Source organism: Cornus florida, unplaced genomic scaffold (assembly GCF_030987335.1).
Source record: "Cornus florida cultivar Cherokee Brave unplaced genomic scaffold, ASM3098733v1 CherokeeBrave_3.0.0_Hap2_Chr09, whole genome shotgun sequence".
In the NCBI taxonomy this organism is placed as follows: domain Eukaryota; kingdom Viridiplantae; phylum Streptophyta; class Magnoliopsida; order Cornales; family Cornaceae; genus Cornus; species Cornus florida.
Window position 1 is genome coordinate 37,149,734 of NW_026775579.1, and position 10,200 is coordinate 37,159,933.

General features: G+C 41.4%; 1 pseudogene; it reads right to left on the reverse strand.

Annotated features, from left to right (window-relative positions):
• Window positions 1-9,423: 9,423 nt before the first annotated feature.
• LOC132275629 (small nucleolar RNA R71) lies at window positions 9,424-9,522 on the reverse strand (annotated as a pseudogene).
• Window positions 9,523-10,200: the final 678 nt, after the last annotated feature.

A 10,200-nucleotide genomic window follows, 5' to 3' on the forward strand; every position in this document is an offset into this window, starting at 1 on the left:
ACTTGCCCTAACTATATTTTTAGTGAAAGGTAGTAGTGGTAAATTATAAATGTAGAACTTGGCCACACTCATCTTAGTCCACTTGCTAATGCAAATTTGGCCGCATCTTGCCTGTGACACCAGTAGGGCCCGGAATATGATCGCCTAAAAAGCTGTCCTCCTACAACTGAATATTTGGCAGCTTTCATCCTTAAAGTTAAGGAGTTCTCCTCTTTCAAGGTAGGCCAATATTGGGTCTATCCAGCTTGGTTCCCATGGGATGACCAGTACCTGTATTCCCCTCGTGATGCGCGACGTATCTAGGATATGAATAGGGACGACCCTTGTTAGTGATTCATCCACTATGGATGCTGCACTCGCTAGGTGATCGGCTATTGGATTTTTTTCCCTCAGAATTTGCTGAAACTCGACTATATCGAAGTTCTTTGCCAGTTTTTCAACCTCTCCTCGGTATGCATTCATTCTGTTCTCTCTGGAGGTGTACTCCCCCGTCACCTACCTGGTGATGAGCTATGAATCACTGTAGGCTCTGAGGTGTTTTACTTGGAGCTCTTTTGCCAATCGAAGCCCTGCCAACAGTGCCTCATACTCTGCTTCATTGTTTGTGACTGGGAATTCTAGGCGGATTGACTGTTAGATCCTGGTCCCCTCGGGAGTTCTTATCTCTAGCCCTACTCCAGCTCTGCTTTGGCTCGAGGAGCCATCGACGTATAACTCCCAGCAAGGGTCCTCTATGATTTGTTATTCTTCCCCTGGTCAGTATCCAAGAGAAAATCTATAATCACTTGCCCTTTTTTTGCGGTGCGTGATTCATACCGAATGTCAAAGGAACTCAATTAGATTGCCCACTTAGTGATCTGACCCGAAATATCTGGTTTTCTAAGAATTGCTTTGATAGGGTGTATCGTGGGGACTATTATCCGATGAGCCTCAAAATAGTGCCGAAGTTTCCTTTTAGCCTGAACTAGAGCAAGGATGTTTTTTTCTGTCGTTGAGTACTGGCTTTCTGCGTCGATCATGGCCTTGCTGGAGTAGAAGACCGAGTGTTACTTTTTTTTCACTTCTCTCACCAGGGCTGAGCTAGTTGCTAACTGAGATACTGCTAAGTAGAGGTACAGCAGTTCTTTGGGTTCTGGGGCAGATAAAATTGGGGGATTTTTCATGTACTCCTTGAGTTTTATGGGAGCCTCCCTTTGCTCTACCCCCAAAATATCTCCTTTTCTTGCTTTAATAGCGTCGAAGAATATTTTGCATTTGTCTGATAATTTGGATATGAAACGGCTAAGAGCTGCTATTCTCCCAGTAAGGACTTGGACTTCCTTCATTATTCGGGGCTCCTAGATCTGTAGCAACGTTGCCAACTGGGTGGGACTTGCTTCTATTCCCCTCTTGTTCACCAGATGACCGAGGAACTAACCCGAGGAGACTCCAAACGAGCACTTTGTTGGGTTCAGCATCATTCTATGTTTCCTGAGGGTATCAAATACACCTTATAGGTGCTGCCGATGATCTTTCTTATCTTTACTTTTTACAATCATGTCGTCTATGTAAGCTTCAACTGTTCGGCCGATCTATTCCTCAAATATTTTGTTGAATAATCTTTAATAGGTTGGCCCAGCATTTTTTTGTCCAAAGGGCATTACTTTGTAACAGTAGGTACCACGTTCGGTGATGAAAGAAGTCTTTTCTTCATCCGAAGGGTTCATCGGGATCTGGTTGTAACCTGAATAAGCATCCAGGAAAGTCAGTTTTTCATACCCGGTCGTAGCGTCTACCATCTGATCGATCTTGGGGAGTGGGAAGCTATCTTTCGGGCATGCTTTGTTCAAGTTGGTGAAATCAATGCATACTCTCCATTTGTCATTCTTTTTCCGAACAACCACCATATTTGATAACCATTGGGAGTACTGGACTTCCTTGATGAATCCTGCTTCCAAAAGTCTATTGACTTCCTCAGCAATGATTTTATTCCCTTCTGGGGCAAACTTTCTTTGTTTCTATTTCATCGGATGGTGGCTAAGATCCACGTTTAGGCTATGACAGGTTGTCCGTAGATCAATTCCCGACATGTTCCAGTGATTCCAAGCGAAGATGTTAGCGTTCCGCCTCAGGATTTCTATCAGTTCCTCCTTTTCCTGAACTGACTGAAGAGTTCCTTTGAAGGTTAATTTGTGTTTTTCCCCTGTGACTATCTGCACAGCTTCTAGGGGTTCCTCGGTAAGATGCTCTTTTTCCAGTTCTTTCCCTTCTTTGGGAGGGGAAGAGTTCAGTAATTGCTATTTTAGCAATTTCTCGCCCTTATTAGGGGCTAGAGCGTTGTGTGGTAGCACTCATTTGCTGTTACTTGGTCCCCCAAGATATCGATGACCTCCTGACCGTTCGGGCTCACACATCTCATGACTTCGTGCAAGGTTAACAGGACCCCTTTCATTCGATGGATCCATCCTCGTCCTAACAGTAAATTGTAGGTAGGATGAATATCCACAATCATGAAGTTTTCCTTCAATGAACTTTTGGCTGCTGTGACTGATAGTATGATTACTCATGTGGGTTCCACTCTTCTCCCATCGAATCCTACCAAAGGGCTTCTAGTGGGGCGTATCTGATCTGTGGCCAATTTCAACTGATCGAACGTCCACTTTGTTATGATATTGGCACTACTATCGGGATCAATCAGCACTCGTCTGACCAGGCAATTGGCCACTAGTAGGCTAACTACTAATGGGTCTTCGTGCGGGTGTTGAACCTTTCTGAGATCTTCTTAATGAAAAGAAATTTGTGCTGGATTGGGTTTGCAGTCAACAGCATTGACTTAACCAATCCTCCGTAGCTTATGGGCTTGTTTGAGCTGGATCCTGTAGGAATTTCATGACTACTCGTCCTATTCTTGACTGCCGTGAATCGTATTGATTACTCGGCCATGATGGTTTTCTACTGCGGCCTTTGGAATTGCCCGGGTTTGATCCTGCTATCTTTGTTATCCCGAGGTGACCAGGTAATCAGTCAGTTCGCCCTTGGCTATTAACGCCTCAACTTATCTTCTCAAGTTCCTACAATCATTGGTTAGATGGCCAAAATCACTGTGGAATGCACAGTGCTTACTTTGGTCTCTCTGCTCCATTGGCTATCTGATTGGTGGTAGGATCTGGAAGATGTTTCTTGCCTTAGTTTCTTAATACAGTCTGGCCAGCGTTTCTTTGAGAGGCGTGACCCTTTCGGCCATTCGGGACTTCTTCTCAGGGGTTCATCCTTCGATGGCCGGGGGTTCCTGATGGACCCTCAAGGTGCTTGGCTGTTCCTTCGGTCGGTTTTCCACTGTAACCATGGTCGCTCTCTACTATCTAGTTACCTCATTCTCTTTGAGTCTGATGTAGTTTTGTGCCCACAAGTTCAATTCTGACATGTTAGTTGGGGTATTCTTCACTAGAGAATAGTGGAAACGTGAGCCTTGCACTATTACTATCTTGAACGCCTTTATGGCTATGTCTTGATTACAATCTGGAATACCCAAGATTCTATGTTGAATCGGGTGAGGAAGGTCTGTAAGCTTCTCCCTTCATCTGTCGAATCGCGAAGAGACTGGCAATGGTTTTTTTTTTTGTTTCTTGTTTCCACAACAATGGGCAGAAACGCAATGCACAGTGATTCGAAGTTTGGAATTGACTTTCATGGGCGATTCTTAAACCACTCTAGGGCCACCTTTGTTAGACTGGATGGAAATATTTTGCATATGAATAAATCATTATGCACCTCCAATGTCATCTCTTGCGTGTAGTGGTTCAGGTGTTGGAGGGGGTCTCCTGTTCCATGAATTTGATGAACTTTGGCATTGTGAATTTCTTGGGTCTTGCAACCCATTCTATCTCATCTGTGAAAAGGGTTTTCACTATTGACGCAGTGAATTCTCTTGCCATGTCTTCAGGTTTTTAGGCCTTCAGCCTTTTAATTCGCTTGTCCATTTCCTTCTGGAGCCTGGTGATAAAGTCACTCCCCGAAGGTGGTGGATCAGTTGCTGGGGTCCACACTTCTTTTCTACCTGAGTCCGCATCATCCAATGGATGGGCCTTGGTGGCTCCTAGTCCCCAATATTGGAGTTCCCCAAGGTGCGGGATTGACTTATGGCATCGTTGGCGTCCTCCAGCGTTCTATTGAGCTGTTGGGGTGGAGCCTTCTGCTGGTGAGGTGGATTGTCAGTGCCCTGCTCTATAGGGGGATCTTCGTTCTGATGCTCGTGCCAAGGGTCGATCGGTGGATCGTTCCGTCGAGCGTTGCCCTAGAGTCTTTCATTTTCCCAACGTAGAGTGTTGATTTGCACCACGCTGGCTTCCTGAGCTTGCCTTAGCATATTGATTTGCTCAGCATTGGCTTCATTGGCTTGTCGAAGGACATCAAGTTGTGCTTACATCTCATTGCGTATTTTTTGCATGGTCTCCTATTGCTGCGGTTGAGCGGTGTCTGGTCCGGTTGCCATTCTGGAGTCACAAGCAAGAGACAGAGAACGGACTTCTTGTGTCGAGGTTCCCACAAACGGTGCCAAAGTGTAGGTGTAAGTTTTTACACCCGAACACTTAAGGAAAATAATAAGCTAAAAATCAAGAACTTAGAATAAATATAAATGAATCAGACAGCAGAAGAAATATTCTCAGTGGAATTCGATGCCTCTTCATTCTCACTCAGGCTCTATTTATAAGTTTTTTCCTCAGAGACTTACATGGAGTTGTTTCTCGGCTTTTATTTCCCAAACGTGGGTAATTACGCCTACTGATCATGTGCATACATCATTATGGCAAGCATTATAGAATTTGGGCCTTGTTAAGTCTAGGTTGCCTATTCAGTCCTTGTAAAGTAAACCTTCCTTCATTTCAATTGGGCTGGACTGGTGCGTACATAAGGCCTCCTTTGTTGGGCTTTTCATTATTTATGGGCTTCTAGTCATTGTTATGGGCTGCTTTTAACTACCACGTGGTGTATTATGACTGGTAGGGTTTTTTCCCTCCACACAGTGTTATTTGACAAATAAGAGGGGAGGTCAGTCTATAATGATGAAACCTCAAGGAAGGTCAATGTAATTATTCCTTAAATTTATAGCCACGAATAAATTCTGTGGGAAAAGACATATTCTACCACAATAAATATTTTCGTTTGCAAAAGGATTGAATTAGCCACGATTAATTCCATATTTTACCATGATTTCATATTTATGGCAAAAGGTCCACATTTTGCCATGAAAATTTTTAGTTGTGGTAATTGGCATTCCGTGACGGATCTATGCCCATAACTGAGCCATTAGCTATTTCTTGTGGGTAAAAGGCTTTTGCCAGGAAGTGTCTTGTGGGAAGAACCCAAATTTGTTTTAGTGGCAATTTCATAATCAGATTGGTGAGTTGAAGTGTGAAATCATTATTTTGCCCTTCTCTCAGGTGTTGGTGATCAATCAGTGTGAATCATCTGATGGACTCAATTTTGAGCTTATTTTCATGCCCCGCCTATGAAGGTTATGCCATGCAGGTGACACGTAGACGCTGAGGAGGACGCTGCATGGCAACTTCATGGCGAGTGGAGTTTCTAGAGTCTTTCGAAGTTGTCTAGAATTGTATGGAAGATTCTAGATATGTGTAGTATATTCTAGAGTTCTCCAGAATTGTGTGGAGTAGTATGAAAAGTTCTAAAATATTATAGATATGTATGGAAGTGTGAAACAGGTGGGAGAAGATTCTAGAGAATTGATCTCCACCGTTGGATAGAATGCATCCAAGCCGTTCATTATGAATAGGGATGCCTATAAATAGGAGTGGGACTTCATTTTGTAGGCAACAAGTCCTAAAGTAAGTCTTGAGAGCCTTGTAGAGAGTTTGAAAGATAGCCTTGTACAAAGCATTCTTTGAAGTAATAAAAGTGTTCTTTCCTTGCCAACTTAAATGCCTTAGTATGTGTGGTGTGCAAGCTAAGTAAGGAGAGGGCGATGGCCACTGCAACACTAGTAAGCTCACGAGGGGAGTACGTTGGCGAAGGTGGGCACGGGAGTTAGGCTGACTAAGTACTTGCGAGAGTAGAAGCAATGTCTTAGTGCCGCACGGGAGTTGCTAGAGTGGTGCTGAAACTCTAAGCCCGTAATAGTTAGTATTAGAGCCAGGTTTGTTAAGGGATAGCGGAGGAGACCACCAAGTCCACGTCTTGGAGCAGAGTTTGGAGGAGAAGCTCGCCACACACTTGATCAACATGGAGACCAAGTTCTACAAGCTCGAGAGAAATATGGCGGAGCTCTATGAGCTGATTGAGTATGTGATGAGCACTGAAAAGTGTGTATTTAAACCCCTTAAGCTTAGGCATTCTAGTACCTTTATCTATCTTCCTTTACCATTTTAGATTGATTTCGTATTATTTTCATTTTCAAGCACTTATCCCAAAAATAAGCTAACTCAGCCAAATAAGAGCTTAATTGAAGCAATTCTAAGATTGAACGAAGGAAGGAGCAAAGTGGAGAAAGAAAGAAGCAAATGAAGTCAAAGGTGCAAAGCAGCAAGTTCGATCGATCCAAGTCCAAGGTTCGATCGATCAAACATTGATCGATCTCAGCACTTCAAGATAGATCCAAGCCTTGACCCAAAGCACTTAAGTCCAAAAGTTCGATTGATCCAACATCATTCTTCGATCGATTGAACACTTTTGTCCTTATCCAAATGATTAATCCTATCCACTGCTATACCACCTACCAACAAATTTTGTCCTTTTCCCATAAATATCTCTTATAAATATCTCGGATTTGTCTTTTTCCAAAAAGCTCAGCCAGTTGGATCGATCCAGCCTAAGTTTAATCCATCTCAATTATTTTCGATCGATCTCACTTCCTTTCGATTGATCAAACTTCCTCCAATGCGAAAAAGTTAAAATTCCATCCCATTGAAAGTTATCATCTATCCAATCATTAGGGAATATTATGTGCACGACCCCAGCTCATTTTGGGTGTCATTTTGACTTTCCTATATAAGGATAATGATTGTTTTTTTCAAAAGGGGAGCCAATATTATTTTTGATATCATCTCTTGGAGAGGAAGTTTTAGAGGAGGAGGAGGCTAGAGACACCATTGGATATTCATCAACAAGGAGCAAACCTTTTCTATGGAGTTAGCCCTTAAGGGTTAGAGCATCATCACCATGAGTGGCTAAACATCCTCTTGGGGCTAGAGTTAGCCCCAAGCATGCTTTCTATATCTTAATCTTGTGTATTATTGAGGGATTAGTGTTGTAATTGATGTTTTGACACTTTGATATATATAGATCTTGTTTATTCAATGATTTATGTGGTTTAATACTTCCAATTGGTCATTTCATTCTATCCATATATCTATGTATGCTAGAATAGATGTTCATGTGTTTATCTCTAGATTTTGTGTTATTGATGCATGTCTATGTGTATTGATGCTATAGATTTAGAGATTATCAAAACATTGTGCTTAAAAGAATGCTTTTGTGATTCTCTTGATGGTTCATGCTTACCTCTTGATGGATTGTGCCTCTCCCCTAGTTTACTTTCATGCTAGTAGTGTAGATGTAGTGTAGTTGTAGTGTAGTGTTAAATGGGAGGACAATCTATGCTTGTTGTTTGATGATCCAAGCTTGTGAATGCATATGTCTCTATACTTGTATTATATTTGGATTGTGAGCCTAATGAAAGGATTAATGACTTGTTTTGATTTATTGTGCCTTTCACATGTTGTTTAGACAATATATGCTTCATAGCTTAGATATATTGTGCCTTTCACATGATGTTTAGACAATACATGCTTAACTAGTCATCCTTGCTTGTTGAATCAACCAAATATACACACACACCAACATTGCAACACCCTAATTGCCCTCATTAATCACTTGTCAATAATATAGAAATGCATTACTTGGTGGTGATCTCTAAACCCCAAGACTCTTCTCTCTCTTACTTACTCTTAATTGCACTCTTTTGCTATTACTTAGTTTAATTTAGTTGCTCTTTAATCAACCAACCAACAAATTGTTTGATTACTCGACCTACTAGCCCTAATAGCGATTCCACAATCAACTCCGACATTGCTCAATCCCCATAATCCCTTGGGACGATCCCTACTCGCCATACCTATATTTATAGTGAAAGGTAGTAGTGGCTTCTACAAATGTAAAACTCTTGGCCCTCGCCTTAATACACACTCTCAAACGTATGGTGCGGCGACACGCCCCATCAGTTTTTGGCACCGCTGCCAGGGAGTTGATTAGATTTGGCAACATCGGATTTGTGGAATTGATTAGGATTAGTACTCTTTTGATCGTGTTTTTACTTTATTTTTATTTTTCTTTTTGGTTACTTATTGTGTTGTTCTTACTTCACTAGGTGTATTGTTGGAGAGGAAGCAAGCAAAAGAGCCATTGAGCATTCAATTCAAGCAAGCAAAGAAAAGAAAAATGCTAAAAACTTAAAAAAAATTTGCTAAGCTAAGCTTTAAAATTTGGAGTTGAAGTGCTAAAGGACCTTTGTGAGACTTTCTTTACTCAATTCCTTAGTTAAATCGTCGGCCCACGTGGAGGCTATTTTATTGTTCTTTGCATCATCTTTGTTAAAGCATAGGAATATGGGTTAAGTGTTTGTGGAGGGAGTTTCATTGCATTGTTGTGAAGGCATAGTGTTTTTCATTCTTTGTGTTTGTTATGTTTTGTATTGTGCATGCATGGGCGTCGTTCATTAAGACCAACTCTTGCCCCTCTTGATTTGTATCTTGAATCTATCGTTAGAAATCCTAGGCGAAGAGGAAGTTCAAATAGAGTCAATCTTTCAATGGATGACTATAATGATGACCATATTAAGGACATTGGTCACATAGACCAACAAGGTATCCTTCATCCCAATGTGCACAATGAAAACATGCAAGTACCATTAAGCATGCCAAGGCCATTCATCCAACCACCATAACAACAAGGCCAAGTTCCGTATGGAATGCCAAGGCCAATGTATGCTCCACAACCTCCCGTCATTAATCAAGGAATTCATAACCAAGGTGTTCATGTTGCACCTCAAGTTGCTAACCCACCACTTGCTTTGAGAGACCATTATGTGCCAAATGAATATAATGCACCCACATGCATTCAATTGCCACCATTTCGAGCACACCATTATAAAATTAAAGCACAAACCATTCAAATGCTTCCTAACTTTCATGGACTTCCAAGTGAAGAACCCTATAAGCATTTGGATGAATTTCTTGAAGTTTGTTCTACCGTAAAATATACGAACATGCCGGAATAAGTCTTAAGGCTTAAAATTTTTCCATTCACCCTTAAGGACAAAGCAAATTATTGGTTTAACAATCTTAGGCCTTTTTCAATCATTTCTTGGGCAGAAATGCAACAAGAGTTTTTGAAAAAGTACTATCTGGTTTCTAAGACCAATGCCATGAGGACCTCAATTCAAGAATTTACACATGGGGATGGGGAGACATTCTATGAGGCATGGGAACGCTTCAATGAATTGCTAAAGAAGTGTCCACACCATGACATGCCCAAATAGCAATTAGTTCAATATTTTTTTTAGAGCTTATCAGATACTTATAAGGGCATGGTTGATGCTTCCATGGGTGGCTCATACATTGATAGGCATGAGGATGACGTATGGCGTCTCTCTGAAAACATAAGTGAAAATTCTTTACATAGAACACTATCATCCAAGAATGGTAGAAATTCACAAGGTAGGAAGAGTGTTGGCTTACTTCAAGTCGAACATTCAAATGAAATAGCCGCCGAAATAAAGTCTTTGTCTCAAAGGTTTGATCAATTTTTGATTAACCAAAACTCGGCGAACCAAGTAACTTCCTTCCCTAACCATTCTCATCGTGCATCAAATGAAACATGTATGACTTGTTCTAGTGTTCTTCATTCTACTTCTCATTGTCCTCATGGACAAATGCAAAGTGAACCTAATAAATAAGTCAATGCGGCTTTTGTGAACCAAGGGAACAATCCTTATGGTACTTATTACAATCCAAGTTGGAGAAATCATCCGAACTTCTTATGGAAAAATCAAGGGGAAGGCTCAAACCCTCCCCAAGGCGGTTTTCAAGGGAAGTATATTCCACCTCCAATGCAAAACCAAGGATCCCAAGGTTATAGGCCATACCAATCATAAGGGAATCAATTCTCTAATTCTCATTTTCCCTACCAATCATATTCCCAAGATAA